Source organism: Macaca mulatta, chromosome 17 (assembly GCF_049350105.2).
Source record: "Macaca mulatta isolate MMU2019108-1 chromosome 17, T2T-MMU8v2.0, whole genome shotgun sequence".
Taxonomy (NCBI): domain Eukaryota; kingdom Metazoa; phylum Chordata; class Mammalia; order Primates; family Cercopithecidae; genus Macaca; species Macaca mulatta.
The window spans coordinates 23,452,131-23,479,352 of NC_133422.1; the positions used below are offsets into that span (position 1 = coordinate 23,452,131).

Sequence of the window (27,222 nt, forward strand, 5' to 3'; positions counted from 1 at the left end):
ATCCGCCTGCCTCAGACTCCCAAAGTGCTGGGATTAGAGGCATGAGCCATTGCACTGGCCAAGAATTCCAGATTTCTTAACATTGTTTTCAAACATCACCAGTTCTCCAAGAAGCTATATACACTGGAGAAGAGTGTGTTTAAAAACAATTTTTTGTACCGTGTTCTTTTCTCTTCGTTAAAAATTTTAAATCTTTGTTTTGAAGTTTAACATACACACAGAAAAGTGCACAAATTTTAAGTGTACAGCTCAATAAAGTTTTACAAAATGACTGTATCCAAGTAACCAGCACCCAAGTCAAAAAACAGAATTATTAATAACATCCAGAAACCCTCTCATATCTTCTTCCAGCCACTGCTCCCTCTCCACAGGTAACCTCTGCTTTTAACTGCTAACACCCCAGGCTCATTTTGCCTGTTTGTGAACTCTACATAAACAGAATAATTTAGTGGGTTCTCTTTCCTGTCTGGCTTCTTTTCCTCAACCTTATATTTGTGAGACTGATACATGGTCTTGCCAGTAGCAATAGTTCATTTATTCTCATGCTGTATAGTATGCCCTTGTGGGGATGTATCATAAATTATTTCATTCATTCTACTGTTGGTGGACATTTGGATCATCTTCAGTTTAGGGCTAATGTGAACAGTTACCAGTCTGTTTTTAGTGTTTGATTGTTATTAACATACCCCTGCCAAAAGCCACATCAAATGTGAATGTGAAATTCAAGGGCTGATAAATTGCTGTGGCCGTAGGAAGCAAAAATAACTGTAAAAGATCTTTTATCTTGATTAGAAAACTTAAAGACATGTTACCATATAAGCCAATTATATACTGTATAAGCAATTATATGCAGTTCATTGCATAATGCTGGTAGTCATTAGACTGTGAGAAGCAAATAAGATTGATGAATTATCAGGTAAAGAATGGGGGCTATGTGATTCTGGCAACAGCTGGTCAATTTTACTCCCTGCGTTTAGAAGAGCTTGGTAACTTTTTCATGATATGACAATGTGATATTCATAGGATTGTGCGTATAAACTGTGCTGATTGACTTCAAACTCTGTGAGGTAGGTGGCAAGTAGCATCACTTTCATTTTCCAGAAAAGGGAGTTTAGACAAATTGCTTTCCCTCCCTCTCCCCATGCTCAGGACGGCAAGTTAGTGTCATGGCTACAGAACGATAGGCTTCTGCCTGTGAGCTGAGCTTCTCCAACTGTCCTCCCCACATGTGCCCAATATGCAGCAGGAAGGCAGTGGGAGGAACTGCAGCCTTGAGGTGGGAGGAATTCTATTAATACCTTGGATATTTATAGTACTCTGGAGTACTTCGAGCATCTTTTCAGAAGAGCTGGCCAAAGTCTGTGACTCATATGCCAACACAAGGAGCAATGTCATTTTGGAGACAGGCTGTCACATGGCTCTTGCAACTTCCGAGACTCCTTATAGGGGCCAATTTCTCACCCCTGGTTATTATATTCAAGAAATTGATGAATTAATCAAGGAACAATCCTTGAAGATGTTTTCTGGGCATCTCCACACAGGCTGGCTCCATCCCAGCGGTTCTTTGCCTTTTGTGCTGTGAATTTCCTGGGCCATCTGGTAAAGGCTTACAGACTCCTTTTCAGAATATTGTTTTAAAATGTGTAAAATAAAATACATGGAATTACAAAGGAAACAAAGCATATTGAAATACAGTTATACAAACTGTAGAAACAAAAACAAGTTTGTGATCTAATAATATGTGTGTTTCTTTACTGACATGTTCCACAACCAGATCTAGAGGTGAGAAAAGAATCAACATAATTTCAAAGTAATGATAAGTATTCACAATATTTGACAATACCTGCAATAATGTGATGTGATATTAAAATACTTTTCCTTCTATTGGTGACAGTCACAGATACTGCAACTACTTCTGCAGTTTGCCGCCTATCATCATAGTTGAAAGAGATTTAAAATTTCCATTAGAGGTTAGTAAAAACGTCAGAGGTATCTTTTTTTCCTGTCTAAATTCACAGACACCTGAATTCCATCCCTCATTCCTGAAATCTATTCCTACCTTAATACCCCAAAGATGGCTCCTGGGTTAGGTGCACACACACACACACACCCCTACCTCTAAACACCATCAGCTATCTGAAACCTGGCAGCCTCTCTCCAGAAAGCTGGACTCCAGGCCAGTCCTATGGCCTAGCCAGAGAGTAGGAAGCTAAGGGCTTGTGATTATGAATCTCAGATTCTGCTACTACTACCAAGTAAGAATTGGCCTTAGGTATAATCAAGGTCAGTTCCCGCATGGCTCCTTGTGACAGGGCTGAGTAACAGGCCTTCTTTTCAATGATGTTCTAAACAATTGGCAAGTTCAGATAATATCCAGGAACTACTGTTAATATTAAGTTGATGCTCATTAAGTGGATGAAAGCATTATGATTATTAAAGAAAATGTCCACATTTTTAAAAGATGCATGCTGAAGTATACAGGGGTAAATAACATATCTGGGTTTTATAATCGAAGTTTTTTTTTTTTTAATGACTCTGGGTTAAGAAGGGGATGAATGAAGCAAGAGTGGTGAAAAATTCAATTAAAATTTCTGGACTGTAGGTGATGCTTATATAGGGGCTAGTTATACTGTTCCCTCTGCTTTAGCTTATGTTTAAAACTTTTTCCTATAAAAACCTTAAAAATAATTTTGGACCAAAAAATTAGGTGGAGAATAGTTTTTTATAGTGCCAATTTGCTTTTTATCATTTTTAATTTTTTTTTTTTACATTTTTACAATATTTTATTTTATTTTATTTTATTTTTACTTTTTATTTTTATTTTACTTTAAGTTCTGGGATACATGTGCAGAAAGTGCAGGTTTATCACATACGTATACATGTGCCATGGTGGTTTGCTGCACCCATCAACCCATCATATAGGTTTTAAGCCCCAAATGCATCAGGTATTTGTCCTAATGCTCTCCCTTCCCTTGCCCCCTACCCACTGACAGTCCCCGGTATGTGATGTTCCCCTCCCTGTGTCCATGTGTTCTCATTGTTCAGCTCCCACTTATTTTTTTTTCTTTTAGCAAAATTATTTATTTATTTATTTTTTATTATACTTTAAGTTCTAGGGTACATGTGCACAACGTGCAGGTTTGTTACATATGTATACACGTGCCATGTTGGTGTGCTGCACCCATTAACTTGTCATTTACATTAAGTATATCTCCTAATGCTGTCCCTCCCCCCTCCCCCCTCCCCACAATAGGACCCAGTGTGTGATGTTCATCTTCCTGTGTCCAAGTGATCTCATTGTTCAATTCCCACCTATGAGTGAGAACTTGCGGCATTTGGTTTTCTGTTCTTGTGATAGTTTGCTAAGAATGATGGTTTCCAGCTGCATCCATGTCCCCGCAAAGGACACGAACTCATCCTTTTTTATGGTTGCATAGTATTCCATGGTGTATATGTGCCACATTTTCTTAATCCAGTCTGTCACTGATGGACATTTGGGTTGATTCCAAGTCTTTGCTATTGTGAATAGTGCCGCGGTAAACATATGTGTGCATGTGTCTTTATAGCAGCATGACTTATAATCCTTTGGGTATATACCCAGTAATGGGATGGCTGGGTCAAATGGTATTTCTAGTTCTAGATCCTTGAGGAATCGCCACACTGTTTTCCACAATGGTTGAACTAGTTTACAGTCCCACCAACAGTGTAAAAGTGTTCCTGTTTTTCCACATCCTCTCCAGCACCTGTTGTTTCCTGATTTTTTAATGATTGCCATTCTAACTGGTGTGAGATGGTATCTCATTGTGGTTTTGATTTGCATTTCTCTGATGGCGAGTGATGATGAGCATTTTTTCACGTGTCTGTTGGCTGGCCAATTTGCTTTTTATAATAATTATTACTCAATTTAGTTCAACGTACAACGCAATGGCTAAATTGTATCATTTCTCTTATAGTAAGTATACGAGTTTTAAAAACTGGTTTTCTCCATACCTTCTGCCAGTTGTCATGCATGGTCTCACCCTCCAGGAGTTCATTTTTAAGCTGTGAAGACATAATGGATACACATGAGACAAGAGTTGGGAAACAATGTCAGACAGGGTATGATGTAAATGCCAAGACAAGTGACAAAAATGGAAAATGTGATATGTGTTCAGGAAAAGGGGTGATCAGGGAGGGCTGGAAGGCAAGGCTGGTGGCTTTGAGTTGCAAGTTGTTCGCTGCCTATTGGTCTCAGAGCTTTGGATTCATTGCCTCTTTCCGTTTAGGCTTCTTTCTTTGCATTCATTTCTCCATGGTAGAACTCCCTCTGGATTCTTAAAGCTTGTAAGCAACAACTTTTTTACTTTCAGTATCTCCCTGTGCCCTTTCCTTATGAGGCTGTATTTGACACATACTGAGTCTCCATGGATGTGTACCCTCCATCTGCTCACGGCTGCTCCATCTCACTGTTCTGTCCCAGATGGTGAACTGCAGCCCAGATGCAACCACCACCAGCATTCTTGCCTGCTCAACCCAGTGTCCCCCTGGCCCTGAGTGGCAGTAATGTCTGCCAGGCAGGCAGCCAGGGAGCTAACGTGCCTGGACGTGACAGTGGCCTCAGAGGAGAGCCCCTTCCTGCCAAGTGCTGGGGAAGGGGAAAATTGTCAACCATAAAGGAAAGAGTGGACACCTAACCAAGATAGGGAACTCAGCTGGTGCTGAAATCACAGCCCTTCAAATGGGCTAGAATGATCTCTCAAAACAGGAGGAAAAAAATTCCCTAGAAACCATTCAAAGAAGACCCAAGTTCAAGTTATGGATGATCTAAGTTAAAAAAAAAAAAAAATTTTGTCCCGACATTTCCTAGGTCATTCACACAAAAGAAAGTTTTTCTTTGCTTTTTTTCCCTTTTGGCTTATTCTCACTCTGAATTATCTGAAGCACTGTGACCAGGTTACTTGGCCATGCTGAGTTGGCAAACAGATGAAGCCATGTGGGTGAGGAGGTGGGATGTACCTAAGCATCTGCCATCCACATCACACTGGGAGACTGCCGTGTCACAGTAGCCATTGGATCCTTTCATGGCTTAGAATCACAAGTTTGAAGTAAAAAAGAAAACATCAAATCCATGTTACTTAAGAGTGGTAGGATTCAAGAAGACTATCAGAACACATTCCCTGCCTCACAGGCAGAACTTCAACCCAAGTAGTCATCTGTCTCTGGACCCTGCCTTCCCTGGGCTCCGTATCATTCCCCACACCTCCTTGGTTATGGGGGACTCCATAGGAGACTCGGGTCTACGGGACTAATTTCATTCCACCTCTCATGTGTACAAAAACGAAAACAAAATGCTTTAACATCATCAACAACAAAAGGAACACTGCTGTTCTGCATCTAGGGGAGAAGCTTCTCAAAGGAAAAGACATCAAAGTGTGGCCATGATTTATGCACACGAGGTCTGAGCCTGACCCGGAGAGGCTGGGACACAGAATCATTGAACTTTTGCTGAACGAAGTAATGGGAAGTTTGAGTTTTCTTCAGGGAAACAAAGAGACACCACAGGGGCTGCATCGCTGGGAACAAACAGGGGTCTCTGGTGAGAGACACGAGAGTCATGTGCATGTGGCAGGTGAGGGGCTCAAGAAGGACCGTGAGATATTTATTGGGGTGAGGATAGCTATGGCATTTTAAAGAACAGTGGCATTTGATTTTTTATTTGAAATAGTTTTCCTTCTGCATCATCTTGTGACCCATTCCATAACCCCAGCCCTCCCCCAAGTCTTTACATATGGCAGTTTTATGTGAGGGAATCTTTGGGGAAGAACAGATGTGAGATGCTGTCTGGTGAGGGGAAGGAGAAATAGGACAGTAACCACAGGAGCTGTGAGTAGTCACTAAGAAGAGGCGGTCGTGGAGAGAAGGCTGGAGCACAGGCCACCTCGCCTCAGGAGCAGATGTATTTCACTCAAAATATACTAGAAGAAGGTGACCCTGACGGCAAGGTGGGAGGGGAAAGCTGGTTCTTACTGGGGAAGGGGCTGTACTGGCAGGAGACACTTAGGTCCTTAAGAAACAAAAAATCACATTTCCCTGGTTTGAATGAGAACCCACATACACATACAGATACATATAATTAATCTTTGCCATTTTTGGCTTACTAAAGTTTTATCTTTCATTACAGAATTTATCACATTATACTGTATTATTTCTGATATATTCATATGTTTTATAAATACACATGTGAACTTTATATCTTTTGTACCGGCAAAGTGCCTGGCATATGTTAAGAATAGTTCGTTGAATGAATACTTGAATAAATGGCTGCTACATATATTTGTTAACAAGATGAAACTCTGAGTCACTCAGCAGAATCAGGTCTCATCTGCCATCATGGGACTGATGTCAGTTTTGTTCCTACTTTTCTCCACCTCCCTGATCCGTTTAGATGAACCCTGGGATTCAGGAAGTACTAGTTCTGTGATGTCCTGCACTGGGATACACAACACTCTTCTATGCACCACAGTTTCTGGCTGAGGAGGAGGTGTGAACAGGCTGGCGTGGGCATGTCACTCTCACTGGGCCTGGCAGAGCTGGCCAGCTGCACCGTGCAATACAGGGGTCAGCTCATTGCCAAGAGCAGTAGTGGCCTTGTGAGTAAGCTGAGTGGGCAGGCATGGCCTGAGTCATTTTGCAAGTGCCCGGAAGCTGACCATCCCACAGCCTCCAACACTGAACTTCCCATTTCCTGTTACGGTAGCCAAAACTCTACCACCCTTAGCTATTCATGTTTTTGGATCTTTCAGAGATCTCAATTAGTGAGTATTTGTGTTGGCTTCCAATACAGGGAGAGAAGGACAAGGGAGGAAGACAGTGAGAAAAAGAAACAGGAGGAAGATACCGATAGGCTTTGTACCCTTCCCTGTCCTTGTGCGGAACAACGCTTTCTCGAAAGAATAGCTTTAGCTCTTCCAAACTGCCCAGACAACCGTGAGAAGCCCACAGGGTCAGGACTCTCCACACATCTTCTTACACACATATTTACTCTGCCAGCCATACAACATCTGAAAACTCACACACATGACAGAGATGGGAGAGAAGGATAAGAAGATCAAAACAAAGTGTGCTGTACAGTAAAGGCACTGTAATCTTGACCTGATACCCCAGGCCCACATTTTAGGCTCCCTTCCCCAACTAGGTAAGACCTAAGATCTGAAGAAGAATCCTTTTCTAGATGAAGGTTACGATTAAGAGGAGACACACAACTGTATTTTCCTGATCCCAAATTAGAATGTAGGATCAGACAGATCTGTAAATATTTTTATCTATGAAGTCTTAAAAAAAGGAAAACAAATGAAATTGCTGCAGTTTACATGTAATAAATCTCCTTTATTGATGAATGGATTTAACTTTATTGACTTTGGTCTGGAAGAGAGCTACGAATCAGGTCTTCCACCGCATCAAGACCACTCTGGAGCTGCTGCTCTTAACCACCTACACCATGGACATATGCATAGGCCAGTCCCTGGAATCTCCATTTCATTTGCCTTTCATGACCTTTTGCCTTTCAAATCATTGAACAAATGATTTGTTTTGCTCTCACTTCTCATTCTAAGTAAATGTTCACTTTTTTTGTTTGTCTTTAAGAGATGAGGTCTTGATATGTTGCCCAGGCTGGACTCGAACTCCTGGGTTCAATTAATCCTCCTGTTTCAGCCTCCTGAGTAGCTGAGACTATAGCCCTGAGCCACTGTGCCCAGCTAATATTCACTTTTCTACCTAATTTTGTATTTGTGATTTTGTATTCCTTTTCATCAAGAGGGCCCCCATGTTATATAAGTTTCAGTCCCTACAAAGTTGTATCTGCCCTTTCATATACTACCCATGTAGTACACGCTCTTAGTGTGCATAATTACACAGGAAATCTCAACTAACGGATATCACATTACCATGTTTTTTTTTGTTTTTTGTTTTTTGTTTTTTTTGAGACAGAGCCTTGCTCTGTGACCTAAGCTGGAGTACATCTGGGCTCACTGCAACCTCTGCCTCCTGGGTTCAAGTGATTCTCCCGCCTCAGCCTCCTGAGTAGCTGAGATTACAGGCGCCCGCCACCATGCCTGGCTAATTTTTGTGTTTTTAGTAGAGATTGAGTTTCACCATGTTGGCCAGGCTGGTCTCGAACTCCTGACCTCCTCATGTACCTTGGTCTCCCAAAGTGCTGGGATTACAGGCATGAGCCACTGCTCCCAGCCACCATGATTCTTAATTAAGCAGAATGTTGTCTGCATGATGCCCTTAGAAGTAATTAATGAAATTAAAAGCATGAAAGCAGATAGTGGAGATTTCTATTTCAGAAATGTAGTAAGTACTTAACCTGGTCCCCAGACTTTTGTCCACCTGTATGCACAGAAAAATATGATAACAGCTAACACTCACATAGTGTTTACTGTGAACTAGGCCCCATTTAGTCCTCGTAGCCACCCATTGGAATAGGTGCTAACTCATTTTACAGATTAAAAAAACTGAGGCACAGAGAAATCAAGCATTTCTAAAGTTACACCTAATATAAGGCATACCTGGTTTGTTGACCCAGGCCATCTAGGTCCAGAATCCAAGGTCTCCACCTCTATGCTATTATCACCTATGTAGGGTCATTGCTGATGTGTGAGATGATGATCCAGTAGCACAGAAACAAATCATTACTTTGTTTTCTACTGACAAATATTGTCTTTTACTCTTAGCATTCTGGTTAAATAAAATCATGGTTGCTTTCCTTTCAGTTTCTTCCCTTCCTCAACTAGGAATGAGAGGTATCCCTGGACATGCCTGACACGTAGTCTGACGCATTGGCAGGGGTTGAAGTTGGCTGAGTGGTGCCTCCAAAGATATCAGGCCCTAATCCTCAGTCTGTGAATATTCTTTAATATGGTAAAGTTTTCACAGATACATCTAAATTAAGGATCTTGAGATGAGAAGAACATCTTGAATTATCTGGGTGGGCCCTAAATGCTATCAAAAGTGTCCTTATGAAAGAATAGCAGAGGGTAATTAAACACACAAAGGAGACAGCAATGTGAAGGCAAAAACAGAGATTGGAGTGATGCAGCCTCAGGCCAAAGAACAGGAAGGAATGCTTCCAGCAGAAGCTAGGAGAGACAAGGGACTGATTCTCCCCCAGAGCCTCTGCAAGTAGTGTGGCTCTACTGACACTTTGATTTCACATTTCTGGCCTCTGTAATTGTGAAAGAATACATTTCTGTTGTTCGAAGGCATTAAGATTGTGGCAATTTGTTACACAAGCAATAGGAAACTGATACAGGGGTCAATATATAGCAGTCAAAACAGTTTAAACGCAATAATAGTCATAACTGCCATGCCTTGCACCCTTGCAATGTACTGGGTATGTACTGTGTGACATACAGTCCTCCATTTCATTATCATAAGGTAAATGAAGAAACTGAGGCCACACAGCTACTAAATGGCAGAGGAAGGATTCGAACCAAGGTCTGTCCAACTCCAAAAACCATAAATAGAAAGACTACACTATTCTGTAAATTCCAGCATCCCACATAGACATTCATTCCACTAAAATGATATCCAAATCCTAACAGTTCTTAATGCTCGCTATGGGTAGATTTATTTCTTAATCTTTCCCTCTTTGTCCATACACCCTCTCTCATTTTGTTATCTGTTGGTTGCTCTTAGTGCCACTTAAAAAAAAATAACGTCCAAATTACTATTAGTCTGTTTTCCCAATGAAGAAACTGAGGCACAGAGAGGTTAACTCACTTGCTGGAATCCTGCAGAGCCTGATCCTGGAAACTGTGCTCTCACTACTATGATACATACCCCTACAGAATCTTGGTCTGGGTCAGTAAGAAATATCTGGCAACTTAATACTTTTTTCTCATGTGACTTTTACTTTGTAGAGTAGGTGTATCAGCTCTCTGTGCACACTTAAAGGTTAATTAAACCACTACAAAATGCAAAAGCAGCTAGGTCTTTGTTTCCGAGGTAATAAAATCACAAAGGATTCCTGTTCAAAAATGAAGGCTATAATATTCTGTTGCCAGTGGGTTTTGTGCATTTTTCCTGTTTTAACAACGTGTACTTCTCTCTTCACCAGAAACATTAGGTCACAAAAGCCAATCTCATCTACATCTTTACAATGTTGTTTATCATCTTTTTGCATGCGGGAGATAGAACTGGTAATGAAACAGCCAAATTGGATTCCAGCGAGGATTTGTCCTGACTTAGAATACTTTCAGAATCCATTCAGAACGCCTCTGATTTATCATTAAGCCCCCAGAAGCCATTTATTTTGGGCCAGCTTTTCAGGGATAGGACATCAGTTGTGTGCTAGTTATTGGGAATTATAACACAGCTGATGAAGCGTGACAACACAGAGTCTATTGGATTCGCAAAAGATTACAGAAGGGTGTTACAGAAGTCAACAGCTATTATGCTGAAATTGTCTCTGAGCAGAGAGAGAACATGAAAATAAGGAAATAGATTCTATCCTGCTGCCTGTCATCCCTCCTAGGGTCTTTGGGTTCAGTGTACATGAATTCCCCTCCCACAGTTCCTTTTCCTACCCCTGCAGTTTTTCAGCGTCTACTCCCGCCCACTCCCTCTCTCCCTCAAGCAGGTTATCATACAAAATTAGAACTAGGGAAAAAGGGTGGATTGATACTTATGGCTGTGCAGTGGTAGGTGGTTAATTCAGCCACATCATGGATACAGTTATGTTAAGCAAAGGGCAGACAGCATGTTATTAAATGAGGTTTTAGCTGACCCATAAAATCCAAAACACTTCAGAAACCAGGAATCATAGTCTTGTCATACTCACTGTAGCATCCACTTGAAGGTGTTCTAGGTCAGCCTTCCGCCTTCCCACAGTGTATGTGGCATGCCCAGGAGAAGCTGGAGGAAAGCAGTAGTGAATTGTTTCAATCTCTCTGGCAATATTTTCTAAAATTACCAATGTACACACCTAGTGACCTAATGATTACACTTTTTGGTGATTCCATCCTAAGAGAAAAGAAAAGCATGACCTAGTACATAGTATAATATGTCCAAGCGTGTTTATTACAACATGATACCCCATAGTTAAAAAAAAATCTGGTAGGAAACAATCTGCATTTCTAGCAATAAGAAATGTCTGAAGAAAGCATGGGAAATATCTATCATGCAATATCATGCAGCTATAAAAAAGAATGAGTTAGATCTATATGCATGAACCTAGAAAGATATCCACATAGATTATTAAGTGGGGAAAAAAAAAGTCAGTTACAGAGTAACACACACAATACCGTATTATCAAACTTTAAATTTCTAGGCCTTTTCCCAGAGAGTGCCATCATGTTCATATCATCTCTAAGTTTGAGGCAGCTCTTCAGCATATCCATAATGCAAAAGGAAACTGGAATCACAAGTTGAGGTGGTTTCAATGCAGCTCTTCTTAGACAGACAGATGGACTTCATAACATGTATGTGTCCTGCCCGAGCTTTTACTGCCCTGGTAATCCTCATAAAGTAAAAATACCTCTCAGTCTCCAGAGAAATCTCTTCAAGTTGGGATTCTGGGGGAGGTATTAGGTTTAGGGGTAAGATGAAAGAAGGCATTTCAGATTTGCCTTTTCTTTTTTCTTTCCTTTTCTTTTCTTTTTTTTTTTTTTTAGACAGTCTCGCTCTGTCACCAGGCTGGAGTACGTGGCACAATCTTGGCTCGCTGCAACCTCTGACTCCCACGTTCAAGCGATTCTCCTGCCTCAGCCTCCCGAGTAGCTGGGATTACAGGCACGTGCCACCACACCCAGCTAATTTTTGTATTATTAGTAGAGACGGGGTTTCACCGGGTTAGCCAGGATGGTCTCGATCTCCTGACCTCGTGATCCACCTGTCTCGGCCTCCCAAAGTGCTGGGATTACAGGCTTGAGCCACCGCGCCCGGCCTGTGGCCATTAATTCTTAAAGTTTCAAGTCAAAGCCATCTTTACCTCATGCAAGCTGGGTTCCTTGGCTGATACCTTCTTCTACATCTTCTCTCTAGGCCCCCGTGGCTCCCTTTATTAAGGACAGGTGGTGAGCAGAAGTAGACAAGGCTTATAAACCAGGCTGCTCCTCAAATGCAGCCATAAGAAAAGAAACCTATGGGGTGTTTTAAATGCATGCCTGATATAAAGATAAACCTCGGGTATCATATATCAGGGGATCCCAATCCTCAGGCCACCTATGGGTACTAGTCCATGGCCTATTAGGAACTGAGCCGCACAACAGGAGGTGAGCAGCAGTCAAGCAAGTGAAGCTTCATCTGTATTTACAGCCGCTCCCCGTTGCTTGCATTGCCGCCTAAGCTCTGCCTCCCAACAGATCAGCAGCAGCGTTAGACGCTCATAGGAGTGCAAACCCTGTTGTGAACTGCACCTGCCAGGGATCTAGGTTGGGCGGTCTTTAGGAGAATATAATGCCTGATGATCTCTCACTGCCTCCCATCACCCCAAGTTGGGACCGTGTAGCTGCAGGAAAACAAGCTCAGGGCTCCCACTGATTCTTCATTATGGTGCACTGTATAATTATTTCACTATATATTGCAATGTAATAATAAAGTGCACAATAAATATAATGTGCTTGAATCATCCCCAAAACGTTCTCCCCACCTCCACCCTGGTCTGTGGGAAAAACTGTCTTCCACAAAACCAGTCCCTGGTGTCAAAAAGGTTGGGAACCACTGTCTTATAGGATATATAAAGTGCAAGTTCTATGTGTCCCAGAAAAGGATTTTAAAGGTAATTCATGGTGTGTACATGGCGTGTATCTTATTATATATTAGTAATACTTTGAATGTGTAAAGTGCTTCTCCCTGTTCTGTTGGATTTATCTTTGAAGTAGCTTATAAAGATATGAGTATAGAAAACATTCCTTCACTGGCCCTATTTTATAAATGAAGGAACAGAGACTGGATGCAACATGTGGCAGATTATGCGAAAAATCTAGTAGCTAAGCAAACGTAAGAATTCAGGTTCCCTGGATTCCACGACAGTTGACTTCCCCATCTGAAGTGATACCTGAGCACAATAGCTTTTAATCGTCAGATTATAATGGTTCCTTTTACTCTGATAATATTGCTGATATTTCTAGAAATAACTTGTTCATCCATTTATTAATCTCATAAACCCCTGACTGGGGGAAAGGGAGTGGAAAGTGGTCAGAAATGGGGCTGGAACCGTCATCAGGAAGCCAGAACCTCCACTGCCTGGAGAGTTCAGTTCAGTGTCAGGCCTTTGTCTTGAGGGCAACGGGAAACTATGGAAAGGTATTTAAGTTGGGGGATGTGGTGATCAGCAGCATTTGGCAGCAATCTAGTCAGAAGATCACGACGATAAAGCAGGTGAGAGACGACGGTGGCTCAAGGGCAAAGGGGATCCCATCAAGACATGGGAACCGCCACATCGTTCTTTCCCCAATATCACTGTTTCTATACTTTTCCTTCTAGGAGGCCTGCAAATGTCTGTTATCGGGAGGAAAATCCGGCCCTGCTATTTCTCCAGCCTTCCCTTGTTCCCAGTCCGGCCCTGCCCCTTTAACATTCAGGAATGAGAGCGGAAGCAGAAGGCCCAGGTCCCCGCGGGTCCCGACGCCCGGATTCCACAGCCTGTGAGGATCCCTTGCGCCTAGAGGGGGACGAGGCCACTGGCACTACGTCGTGACTTCACCAACAGCCTGCAGTTCTCGTTAACGGGCTTTCGCCAGGCCCCTTGGCCTAACGCCAGGATTCCCGGTGCCAGCCCTCAGCGCTCTGAGATTAGACAACGCCCCACAGGCCGCGGCTCTCTGTTGACCATCCGCAGCGCCGAGACCGGCCTACACAAGCCTGCGGCCGCTAGCTCTCCCACAAGGCCGAGCGCGGCCAAAGGGCAGCCCCGCCCCCGCCACCTCCTGCAGCTCTATTGGCTAATGCGCCTGCCACTCAGCCGCGCGCCCGACCTCGGCCTCGGGCCTGGAGGAGGGATCCCAAATCTCGGCTCGGCTCGGCTCCAGCTGCCTCGCTTCTCCTTGACGTTTACTGTGTTTGGCATCTCTGTTCCAACGCCAGCAGCCGTTTCGCGACCCACGGCGGACTTGCATAAACACTTTCTAGTTGGAATCTCACCCTACGAGGTGGGCAGGGTGGTGATATTCCTGTTTGACGCCGACAGAAATAAGAGAGATTGACTCTCAGAGTCTTGTGGCGGGATTTTAAAGGGGGATCTTAATAGTGGCTCCAGACAGACCCGTGTTTTCTGCTTCTAGCATTAACTACGTCATTAGACACTTCTGAATTAATTTTGTCTGTGAAATGGGGAAAAGATAGCCACCTTGCATAACTGGTGAAGAATTCGTAAACTGACAGAAAAATCTAGTAAGAGGATTGGCCCGTGGTCGGCTCTTAGTGGTGTATGTGGGGCTGTGAACATTCCCAGGTCTTCTGACCTCTTGTCTGGGACTCTTTCTGCTAAACTAGCGATTCTCAGAAGCCCAGAGACTTCGGGAGATCCGGGGGCATCTTCAAGGGGATCCCTGAGTTCTAAACTGCCGAGGAACACTCAAGAGAGAGAATAAATATTTCCACCATATTATTACGGATAATATATATGTTGTCATCTATTTGCCAAAGACTGTTGTAAGTGCTTGTATACATTAAGTCACTTAATCTTCACGGTGAACACTATGGTACATCCTATTATAATTCCTATTTTACAGGCAAATAAACTGAGGCACGGAGACGTTAAATACCTTTCCAGCTAAAAAGTGTGGGAGCTGTTTTACGTTCATGCAATCTAGCTGATAAAGCCACACACATTAGTGTTTGTACTATATATTATTGCGCAAGAGGTGTCTTTGATAATGATTCTTGAGACACAATTTACAAGATGCCTCTGACTTTTATTAAACTCTCAAAGGGCAGGAGAAGAAAAAAAGAAAAATACAGAGGAACCTAAACCCTAAATCAGAGACAGACTACATGCAGATGTACAAATGGAAGATTAGAAACCCAAGTTGTGGGTACCATGTTTGGAATTCCGTTTTAGCGGAATGCTTTGGACTATCACGTCCCTTGGTGGCTCCCTGGAGCTGCCCACTAAGGGAGAACGATTGAATGACAGGATTGGAATGGAATGTAGCCATCATCTTATCTGACCACACAGACACCTCCCAGCAGATGAATGCATCACCTCCACATGATAATTTTGAAGACTTTCTGAGAAAGTGATAATATTAGCCTGTTACCTCACAATCACAAGGAACAGTACAGTGACTACAAACCCTATGTGCCTTATTCAACAGATGTCACAGAATAAAGAAAAAGAATGGGAGAGAATGGGAGCTGATAGACCAGAGGAGACCAAAGACTTAAACTGAAGACTAAATCATGGGAAATGGGAGCAAGGACTTATTTGTTTAGAGGGTGAAAAGAGTGAATTTGCCTACAGGGCAAATCTGGAAGCAGCTCTCCCTGGGAGCCAGGTTAGAGTTCCTACTAAGGTGTCCTTGGCCTCTGCAGTGGTGGTGGCCTTGAACTACACAGCACACTTGGACACTCAGCTTCTGAATGTCCAGAGCAGTCCTGAGTCTTGCCTGAGAAAAATACTCAGGTGCTTGGGCTTCGCCTCTCCCTTCTGCCTTCTTTTCCTCCACCTTTCCAGGTCAGCCTGGGGAATATGGGGTGTGAGGAGGGAGGTGAGTGGAGGCTGAGTTTTGACCAATGTTATATGACATTTGAACCTGACCGATGGCAAAAGGAAGATCCTTTGGGAGGCAGGCCTATGTTCTCATCCCTCTTCCTGCCCCTTTGGATCAGATAGCTGTCAATCATTGTCTCTGGGGCTGGTAAAGAACAGAGAGGGGCACTGGACAACATCAGCCAAGTAAAAGTAGTGCTGGGGGTTGGGTCCCAAGTGATCTGTCAACACATCCTGAAATGGTATTTTGAGTGACCAGAGAAAATGCAGGCTCCATGAAGGAGAGAAGTCTAGGGTGATTCCTGTGGAGAAATATTGGTTGTGAGATTTAAGAGGTGAAAGTGACATAGGAAATGAGGCAAGAGGCTGAGAGTCAGTGGCACCACTTGCTTTGGAAATGGAGCAAAGGCTGTGAAGCTCACAAAAGCTTGGTCCTGGGGTGAGGTGTGGGGAAGGTTGGCCACATAGGACAAGAGCAGGGCTGCAGAGTTAAAGTCCCAAGGACAAGCAATGTGACTGTCTTTCCAGAAAGATTGGGACCTCACCAAACTACCATCTCCCAAGCCCTTCCATCCAACAACTGGATATTCTCTCTATGGCATGAATAACAGTTATTGTGCCACTTGGTATACAAAGACAATTATTATACATTTGCTTTGTACTGGGCTTTTGCTAACTGGCTGTAAGTGCTAACCTTTCATAAGTGACTCTAAAAAGGATGATTTCTGCACAGCTCTCTTAAGCATTTGTGGACCCAGTCAGGAAAGCGGAAAGAAGCAACAGGCTTAGCAGATCATTCTGAATAGCTTTGGAAACATAAGCCAGGGAGACCCAGAATGAGGTAAGGAAACTAGTCTTCTCATTTGGAACCTAGAACATTTGAATATGGACACTTTGATGTTTACCTTGGCACCATTAGTATTGAGCAGATTTGTTAAGTATTAGTTTGAACCATCTGAATGATGTGCTGATATTCAGCTGTTTTTGATGCACAAAACATAGCAATTTCCTATGGCTGAATCTGATAAAATCCTGAGGTAATAAGATACTCTAAGAGATGTTAACTTAGTTGACTAGGGGAGAAAACTGAGGAACTTTGGGGACCTAGGTCTCTAAGAGTGAGTGTTCCCAATTACAAAACAATTCATTAAAAAGAGGCTTGCAGGATCTCCAGTTAAAAATTCTAGCTTCATTTATTTATTCATTCATTGTAACAACATCAAAAATCATTAAGCATCTCCCATGTGTCAGCCACTGTGCTAGAAAGACAGAATAAAATGATGGTCACTGCCCTGAAGGAACACACAGAATAGCGGGAAAGGAGTGAGGATGGTGCAGTGGACAGGACTACAGGGAAGGCCTTGGGGAAACAGAAGAGGAACAGAGAGAATGATTCTGGGGAAGGAAAGGAGGAAGAGAAGGAGAGGTGTGGTCTTAGCCAGAGAAGGTTTTGATGTGGGAAAGGCAAGTAATAATTAGCCAAATAGGCAAGGCAGGAAGGAAAGTTCCAGACAAAACCAGGCAGAGATGACCATATGATTTAAAGAAACAAGTTATATTTAGAGTGAATATAGGTGTATTAAGTCTACAGAAAGGCATTTATCAAAGGGCTTTAGGCATCTCCAAGTCAGGAACCGTGTCATATTTATGTTCATATAGCCAGTGTTGTGTCCAGGACCATACCTAGCACATGGTAGGTGCTTGGTAGATATTGAAATAAACTGGCCTGAGGTAAAAAGCCTGAAATTGAAATATACCACAAATTTAAAAGAACTTTTTTCTTTCCTGCTCCCATTAGTCTGAATTGATGAGGTTTCAATGTATTACTTGAAATGTTATGCATGAAAACATTCATTTGCAACCTATCTCTAGAAAGAGATGTGGTTATGTAACCTTTTAATCTGTGTGTCTAAGTAGATATCAAAAGTATGTCTTGCCTTGAGGACTTTCCTAAGTCTGTTCAATGCTGCTATAATAGAATACCTGAGCCTAGGTAATTTATAAAGAAAAGAGGTTTATTTAGCTCACAGCTCTGCAGTCTGGGAAGTACGAGAAGCATGGTGCCAACATCTGCTCAGCATCTGGTGAGAACCACGTGCTGGGTTGAAAAACATGGCAGAGAAGGTCACAGGGGAAGCGAATACTTGTGAAGAGAGGCAAAACCTAAGGGACTCTGGGTTTTATACCAACGCACTCTTTTGGAAATAAATCCACTCTCACAAGAACTAGTCTAGCCTCCCCAGAGCAGGAACTCAGTCACTTGGTGAGAACCATGACAAGCCATTCATGAGGGATCTGCCCCTGTGACCCAAACACCTCCCATTAGGCCCCACCTCCCACCACCACCACAATGGGGGTCAAAGTTCAACATGAGTTTGGTGGGAACAAATAAACTATATCCAAACCATAATACAGACTTTTTCAGTTCCTTATGTTGAATATTTAGTGTGTACTCTCCATAGGCCAGGTGATATAACAGGCTTGTGACCACAGTGGTAAATAAGGCAAATATAGACCCTGCCTTGAGAGAGTTTAATATTTAGTAGATAAAACAGTTATTATCTGTTAATTTGCCTGGATGAATCAGGGAAGGCTCTCAAATGGAGCAGCCTCTGGAAGATGAGGGCATTCCAGGGAGGAAGGGCAGCATATGCGCCAGCATGGAGGCAGGAGGAGATAGCATGATGTACCTGGAGAAGAACAAATAATGAGTGCTACATGGGGCTATTGGAAACGAGAAGGAAATGTGGAAGAAGAAGTTAAAAAGGTGGGCAAGGGTTAGCTCTTGAAGTGTCTTGAAAAGGAGTTTGTATTTTATTTTGTAGTCAAAGAAGAGCCATTGGAGGATTTTAAACTAGGAACCAAAAATAGAGTCTGAAAATAGAGGTGCAGAGACTGGTAAGTTGGTGGTTGCCAATCAGTGGTCCAAGGAAAAGATAGATAAGCAGAGCCGTGATCAGCACCAGAGAGGAGGCAACAGAAGGGAGATGCTCAGGATACAATCAATGGGCTTCGAGAGTGACTGGACGTGGGGCACTGGAGAATAAGTGACATGGAGAGATCTAGATTGACCTCTGGGCCTACAGCTCAGGAAAGTGGGTGGGAGGTGGCATTCAGAGAGACCGGGAGCACTCTTCATCTTTCAGAGTCCAGCACATGATCAACAACAGCTGACTTATGAGTAAGATCTTGGGGTCCTCAAAACACCAAAACACTGGTATTTTTAGAATTTCACATTCTTACTGCCCAAGGAAACCCCTTGCAAAGAAAAAAAAAAAACCTTAAGAAAAGTAAAAGTATTTAAAAGGCTCCGACTTCTCCAAAACACCTCCTCTTTTCCTACTCTCCCAATTGTACAGTCAAAGCAATAACAGCAGCCACATATTAAGTCATTACCATCTATAGCCAAATAACTACAAAACCACAAGAGGGCAATGAAAATGGCCGTAAAGGCACAGAGTTGTAATTAGTTTCCCATTAGCACCAGCTACACTAATGTCAACATAGAACAATTAACATTCCTAACCTCATAATTAGGCTATAACCTCTGCATGTCTTGCCAGAGTAGATTGATGAATGGCACAGGAGGAATAAGCAATAATAAGGCAGCCGTGCAGTGAGACCACTGCATCCTGACCTTGTCTGCGGGTGATCCACAGTGCTGTTGGATAGAAAGGCAGTGGGAGAACTCAGTTGTGATTTCCACTGATCTAGCCAGTCCCCAGCTAAAAACCATCTAATTCAGCTGCACTTTCTTTGAGTCCCAGGAAGTGAGTGAGTGAGTGGGAGAAAAGCTACAGCAGTAATAACACAGAAGGCAGAGTCCTTTTGCATTTATATCTCTTTATTCTGTCCATCACTAGGCAACCATTCTTTGTGCTTAAAACTACACATCTTTGTACATGTGACACCTTCTTCTTTGACGTAACCACTTTGGTTTGCAGTGTGCTAAGGGATATCTATTCTATTTATTTCTGTTTAGGTCAACCGCAATGAAGACCAATCCATTTGACCTCCATCCTGGCTCATCTCCTCTGTGTTCTCATAGCATCATATTACAGAATGGATCACAGACGCCTTTGCAGTTGCCTATTTATTTGTCCATTTCTCCCTCCAGACTGTGAGTTCCCAGAGGGCATGTCTTATCTATGTTAGTAGCTACATCTCCAGTACGTGGCTTTGTGGACAACACTCCATAACTGTTGGAGGAATGAATGAATGAGTGAGTGAGTGAATGTTTTCCCTGAAATTCAAGCCTTGGTGGTTGAACTTGTGATTATTTGGTTTATGGAACAAGCTAGGCTGATTGAATTGACTCGGGCAGGCAGAATTAGGCAAAATGTAACACAAAGAAGATGAGTACACCAGCCTCGCTGATTGAGGAGGTTAGCTGTGGATGAGCCAAGTGCCAGCTGCCAGCTGCAGTTGCAAGGCCATGTTCTTCTTCTAGCTAAGAACATTTCGTGGCAGAGACTCACTCAGGGGTCTGAATATCAGAATCACAACCAGAAAATGGCATTATTGCACAGGCAAAAAGTTGGCGGCTGTCTCCAAGTAACAGTGTCTTGTTAGGTTCCCTAGAAGCAGAGTCTAAGACAAGGACTCTTGGTCAAGTGATTTACTGAGGTCATGCTCTCAGGAGAAAGGGAGTGAGAGGAGCATAATAGGCAGGGAGAAAAGCTAGAGGAGAGCTCAGCTGGAGACTGGCTGCAGCCTGATCACCTTGAGCTATGGGGTTGGCCAACCCTTTGTCTTTCTGTGTGGATCAGTCATTGGCTGTGGGCTATCCCCCTGGGGACAGGAACCCATAACCTCCTAGTGAACACATCTCTTATTTCAGTAGAGAGCCATTCTCTGGAAAAGTGGGCAGCTGTGAGCTGTTGACAGTATCCAGAGCTGGAGGATGGGTGCATGGCTGGTAAAGGTGCTCTGAGCATGGCACCTCCAGCATCTACAAGAGTTGTATTGTGTGAAATATTGTTATAGTCACTTCTCAAAAAAAGACATTTATGCAGCCAACAGACATATGAAAAAATGCTCATCATCACTGGTCATTAGAGAAATACAAATCAAAACCACAGTGAGATACCATCTCACGTCAGTTAGAATGGCGATCCTCAAAAAGTCAGTACACAACAGATGCTGGAGAGGATGTGGAGAAATAGGAACGCTTTTACACTGTGGGTGGGAGTGTAAAGTAGTTCAACCATTGTGGAAGACAGTGTGGCGATTCCTTAAGGATCTAGAACTGGAAATGCCATTTGACCCAGCAGTCCCATTACTGGGCATATACTCAAAGGATTATAAATCATTCTACTATAAAGACATGCACACGTATGTTTATTGCAGCACTATTCACAATAGCAAAGACTTGGAACCAACCCAAATGTCCATCAATAATAGACTGAATAAAGAAAATGTGGCACAGATACACCATGGAATACCATGCAGCCATAAAGGAGGATGAGTTCATGTCCTTTTCAGGGACATGGATGAAGCTGGAAACCATCATTTTCAGCAAACTAGCACAAGAACAAAAAAAAAACAAACACCGCATGTTCTTACCCATAAGTGGGAGTTGAACAATGAGAACACATGGACATAGGGAGGGGAACATCACACACTGGGGCCTGTTGGGGGATGGGGGGCTAGGGGAGGGATAACATTAGGAGAAATACCTAATGTAGGTGACAGGTTGATGGGTGCAGCAAACCATCATGGCATGTGCATAACTATGTAACAAAACTGCATTCTGCACATGTACCCCAGAACTTAAAGCATAATGAAAAAAAAGAGTTTAAAAAAAAAAAGAAATATTGTCATAGTAATCACTACTGATTATTGAGCATCTACTATATGCCAAGCGCTGTGATAATTAGATGTATTTGCTCAGATACTCCTTTGGATACACCTGTTAGAAAGGTAATATATTAGCATTTCCATCCGACAGATGAGGAAACTCAGATTCATGCTTAGAATAATTCCTTTCTCTGTCTACATTCCTATGATAGAATCAGGATAGTGCACATCCAACTGGCCTGAATTCCATGCATTCATTCTATTAATGAATTCCACCAATGCTTTTGAGCACCTATTACGTACCAAGACTAGGCTAGGCCCTAGGGATATATATCAGTGAAACGATAGTCTTGAATCCTGTCCTCAAAGGATAGGACTAAGCCTCAGGCCTAGATCCAATGTGATCTAATTAAAAAATATTATTTGGATATCTGCTATGTACATTCTGATTCACCATGCCCTGATCAAGAAAGAATCCAGACCCCGTGCCTCTGTGAAAGTCCACTTGAATCCCTCACGTAAAACATGCTACTGGATTGGGAAAACCTGTTTTCGATACTTCATACAAACCAAGCACGGCAGGCACTTTCCCTGTGCATGAAGATTAAATTTGGTGATCTCTAAATTCCCTTCCAGCTATCACATCCTCAGATTCCCATCTCTGACCATCCACAGTGCTCATGGCTACACCTTTACTGGGGACTGTGACGGTCTGTTTTATGTGTCAACTTGGGTAGACTGTAGCCAGTTAATCAAACACTTATCTAGGTGTTGCTATGGCAATATTTTGTAGATATGATTAACATCTACAATCACTTGACTTTAAGTGAAGGAGATTATTGTCACTAGTATGGGTGGACCTCATTCAATCAGTGAAAAGCCTTAGGAACAGAACTGAGGTTTCCCTGGGGAAGAAGAAATCCTGCCTGTGGAGTGTACCTTCACCTCTGCCTGAGTTTCCAGCCTGCTATCCATCACTACAAATTTTAGACTTTCAAGCCACCCCCACAATCACTTAAGTGAATTCCTTGAAATAAAACTCTCTCTCCCTCTTTCTCAACACACACACGCACGCACACACACACACACACACCCACCCCTCTCCTCTTGGTTCTGTTTTTCTGGAGAACCCTGAATGACACAGGGACTCACCATGTACTTTTCTCCTTGTAATATTGTCTGGTATATACAGTTTTACAGCTTCTGATGTGCATAGTTATGGCCCATCCAGGTTACTAGTACGTAGATGAAACCCATGCTTAGAACACCAACAAAACAAGGATACCAGAGCACGAGAAAAGCTTATCGTCAATTCAATTAACTTAACCAGAGTTTTACAATAAGAACATGCAGAAATTTTGCTTACACATGAATTCTAGGTTTTTTTTTTAAGTATCTGTATATGGGTGGGAAGGACTATAATCATTTCAGGTTGGAGCCCCTAAATGTATTAATCCAGCTCTGTACATCTCCAAGTAGAATATAAGGTCCATGAGGTCAGAGGCCAAGCCTTGGTTTCTTTATGAGCCTATAGTACCCAGTATGATATTTTACAGATAATCACATACATAGGAGGTGCTGCATCAACCTAGTATTTTCCTTTTGTTTTATTATCCAGAATATGTTAACTTTGGGAAATGGGAAAAACAGGCTCAGAGAAATGCAGATTTGTTTGTTTTTAGGAAAATTGATTTACCATCTCCAAAGGAGAGGCTGCTTCCTCCATATGGCTAGATTTATTATCTGGAAGGCAGTCCAGAAACCAGCCCTTCTCTTGTTTCTGTGTCCATTGGCAGGTGCTGGGAGTCCAACTGACTGACATGTGTCAGGTTTTGTGAGTGTTTTAAGAGAGATTCATTTTGCAACAGCACATAGGCAGGCTGTCCCAAGCCAGCAGCAAGCAATGTTGGCAGTGGAAGGGATTAAAAGGACTTTTGCAGAGACTCAGAGTCTAGACTCTTTCTTGAACACAACCTGGAATAGCAGTGTGATGTGTAAACAGCAGGTGTCCAGTAAATTTGTGTTTATAGGCCAGCTGACTTTTGACCCCTGAATGATTAACACCCCTGATGGAGTATGTAGAAAGGGGTCCAGATCCTTAAGCAAATAACTTCTGCTTCAGGTGAGAATCTACCAACTTGAAAAGAGTTGTTTCAACCATAAAAAGGGACTTCAGATTGAGTCCAGCCTGTGGTAGGAAACTTCCACTAACTTGAGTGTGCACCCTGGTGTGTCTCATCCCCAACCAAAGACAAAACTGATCATGCAGCCTAACATTACAGAAATAGAGAATAGAACTCAGAGCCCAAGAGAAATATATGGAAAGGCTTCCAGAATAAGAAAATTAGGAGAATTATAAGACAACTGTGTGTAGGGGTACCCGAAAGGCATTGAAGAGAGAAAAACAACATAAGAGCCGAATGAACTCCATCTCCCATGCATCTCTTTCCTGCAGGCCTTGCTAGCCCTGGCCTTCCCTCCTTCCATCCAGTCCCCTCCACACTGGCCAGAGTGAGGCTGTGTACGTCCTCTGTCTACCTAGAGCTGGTTATGTAAAGCCCACATCCTTCACAGGACACTCAAAAGCTCTCAGAACTAGCTATTCTCAGCCTCTCTCCAGCTGCATCCCCTCACTACGCCTTGCCCCAGATGCTCTTTGGTCGCACAGAACTACTTCACATTACTTTAACTACTCCATGCCCTTCCAGCTTCCAGGCCAAAAATGCCTGCAGCCAACCTTTCAAAAGTTCACCAACCTTTCCAGGCCTAATTCAAAGCTAGCTCCCATCCCCTCTGGCTGAATCCATCAGCCTTTCTTTGATGCTTTCCTAATACTCCCTACTCTCCATGGATATTGTATTCCAATTATTTATATAGTATATTCACACTTCAATTCTCAGCAGAATGTGAGCTCTTCAAAATCTCTGGGCAATGGTCCATTATTTTTAAAATTCTTGGTGCCTTGTTCCATACTTGTCACTTAGTGGGTCCTCAATAAATAGAATTAGATAAATGAAGTATTCAACCAAGTGACCTATATTGCCAAGCCTGCCCTGCAGCTCACACTCAGGCATTTCTCTCAAGCTCTTCCTCCCTTTTACCCCATCTGAAAATTGATGCTCGTTAGCGTGTCCGATGCTACTGCCGCAGATTTCCATATGTGCCCTGTGCCTTCCACACAGACTCTGTGCTCATGTTGCAGGAAAATAAGCTTCACAGGCTGTACGCATCCAGCACCAAACAATGTGAATATGGGGTGTCCAATAAACACTGATCACGTTAATGGTTTGTGATATTTTTCTGCCATTCAGTTATGTGCTTTGAGAAAAGAGATAATGGCACAGGGTCAAAGGCCGATGTGAATTGCAGGGAAATCCACTTGTTGGTTGGGGGCATTAGGTGCACCCTCTGCCTTCCTGCAGTCATTCTCTATCCACTGCGGGTGGGTGGCCCTCCGACACAAAGGGATCCATCCCACTGCAGGGCCCTGTTTGTGGAGGGGCTGATGAGTGACCTCTCTCAAGTCAGGTATAGCCCTTAGGCCAGGAGAGAAGCTAGAAACATGCTGTGGCGCCCAGTTCCAGGTTTCCAAAGACCGTGCCTCATTTGAGTGGGGGTTGCTCTTCAGATTGAACTGAGGTGTAATTCTGCTTAAATCAACATTCAGGACGAGCCATAACAAATGACAGCTTTTCATTGCTGCTGTAGCTCCATAAGCAAGATTATCTTAGCAATTAGAGTGTAATTATTGTCTACAATCAGAAGGGGAGAAGTGTCAGAACAAGGCCGGCAGAAGTGGTCACATGATGGATAATTTATTAGATGGTGAGTGGCTATTTTTCTCTCTCCAGGCCTTTGTGAGAAAAACACCCAAATGCCACAAGTGCATCCTCAGGGAGCTGCAGGGTGGCAGGAGCCGAGGATGCAAAAACATAATTGCCTTCTATCTACTCTGATTTGAGCTTCATCAAATCCTTTGGCTCCCAAGGTATTCTGCAGCAGATGTGTGCACAATATTCCAGCACTGGGACTTGTGTCTGCGGGTACTGCTGGGGGCCTAAGAGTCTGAGGGTCTGCAAAGCCTCCAAGCCCTTCCCCTTCCTCCCAGGCCTCAGGGCCTGTGCTGGCCACCCTCCTATACAGCCCTTACTTGGCATTCTTGCTAAGTTCTCTGGGGGCTCCAACCTTGACTCTTTTCATTCCATGATGATTTCTTCTGGGCTCTGCGCCTCGGGGGAGAACTTGCAATGCTAGTAATAAACAAAGAGCGCTCATGATTAAAAAAATGAATTTTCCTGTCTTAGGAGAGAACAGCAGAGCTTCAGGGCTTTCATAGGATTCTGAACAGCCACCTGTCCTGTCCGGCCATTGTCTACCCATGCATCCATCCATTCAGTAAAACTCTTTTGTGCTCACTGTGCTCAAAAAGCAGGAAGGTTTTGCCCCAAGGTAGTTCACAGCAGAGTGAAATACAGTCTAGAAACCAGATAAGCACCATGAGGCGATTTGAAAATAAAAGATCATTCTCCTCTACCATAAACCATGAGTCCTTAGGGAGACATGGGTATACACACACCCTCCCAGATGACAAGGCAATAGCTTATACATGGGATTTCAGCTTCCCTGGAGGAGCTAAATAAGTGAACCTATGAATGCCAGTGTTTGGTCACATAGAAGGCACTGAAAAACCTATGGTGACCAAAAAGGCCAGTGGTTGCCCTACCCTCCAACACTCACCCCCCCACACACACTCTTCTCTGATTTGACCAAGCCATTCTATTGCACCTCTCTGACACAATAGGCTGTTTCATACCTTTGCTATTTTTATGTTTGTCTTCCAGGGCCTGGTCTGCTTGGTGAGACCTCAGCAGCTTTGGAACCTGCTTTTCTAGAGACCTCTCCAGAATCTCCTGGCTAGGTTCAACCTCTGCCATTACTGTGCATTGTCCAAATCTTCCTTGCACTTAGCACCCTGGAGCATGTATGTGTGATCTCAGGCCAGCCAGTGAATGTGCACTTAGAAAGCTCACTCATCCTTAAATCCATGAGGCCCAGAACAGAAACAATCAGATGTTCTGAAAAAATATCAGTGTTAACTACTCAAGTATCTTCTTGTTAAAATATTCTTCTTAATCTGTCTCTCATATTCAATCATTCACTAACTCAATTTCAGACATTTATTGAACACCTACTATGTGCCAGATATTATGATCAGCCTACCTGTCATGGTCTCTTTTGGAAAGAATCTTCTAAACCTGCATCTTAAAATTACCTTTGGGGGTTGTGCTGATAGTGTGTATTCAAGTCTTGTGGTGAACAGGAGGAAAAATATATCATCTTACCTTTGCAGAGGTTATTTATTTTTTATAAAGCATCTTCAAACCCTTTGGTTAAGACCTCTCACAGTTGAGCAAGTAGAGTTGTGCTGAATTCTAATATAGGGAACCATGGGAGGCAACATGGTTTGAAAATCTGAGCTGTGTGTCTTCTCTGGAGAGAGCACATGCATCCACTAGCTCCTGACTCCACTTTGAAACAGGGATGGATAACAAATGGCATCAGTGCCACTCAAAGAGTTGTAAGTGGCAGCCAGCTATTCCTCTGCCTAATGATCGCTTTGTGTATTCATTTTCCTCTTTTCTCATTTTGATCTCTCCCATTTCCTATCTTCCCTTGCTTTCTGCTTTCTCTCTTTCTGATGACTTTATCCTCCCATACATTCATGC

At 43.0% G+C, this 27,222-nt stretch overlaps 2 long non-coding RNA genes across 2 annotated transcripts in view; one reads left to right on the plus strand and one right to left on the minus strand.

The window, feature by feature from the left end:
- LOC144336355 (uncharacterized) overlaps positions 1 to 21,391 on the minus strand; it is a 41,937-nt gene extending 20,546 nt beyond the window's left edge. Inside the window, exons 1-2 of the long non-coding RNA XR_013408049.1 lie at positions 19,335 to 21,391; positions 10,826 to 11,007 (exon numbers count right to left, since the gene is read on the minus strand). This is a non-coding gene — a long non-coding RNA (uncharacterized LOC144336355). The remainder of the gene's footprint in view (positions 1 to 10,825; positions 11,008 to 19,334) is intronic.
- LOC106994245 (uncharacterized) overlaps positions 1 to 25,774 on the plus strand; it is a 41,505-nt gene extending 15,731 nt beyond the window's left edge. Inside the window, exons 2-5 of the long non-coding RNA XR_013408048.1 lie at positions 15,303 to 15,482; positions 18,523 to 18,595; positions 19,680 to 19,817; positions 25,348 to 25,774. This is a non-coding gene — a long non-coding RNA (uncharacterized LOC106994245). The remainder of the gene's footprint in view (positions 1 to 15,302; positions 15,483 to 18,522; positions 18,596 to 19,679; positions 19,818 to 25,347) is intronic.
- Positions 25,775 to 27,222: the final 1,448 nt, after the last annotated feature.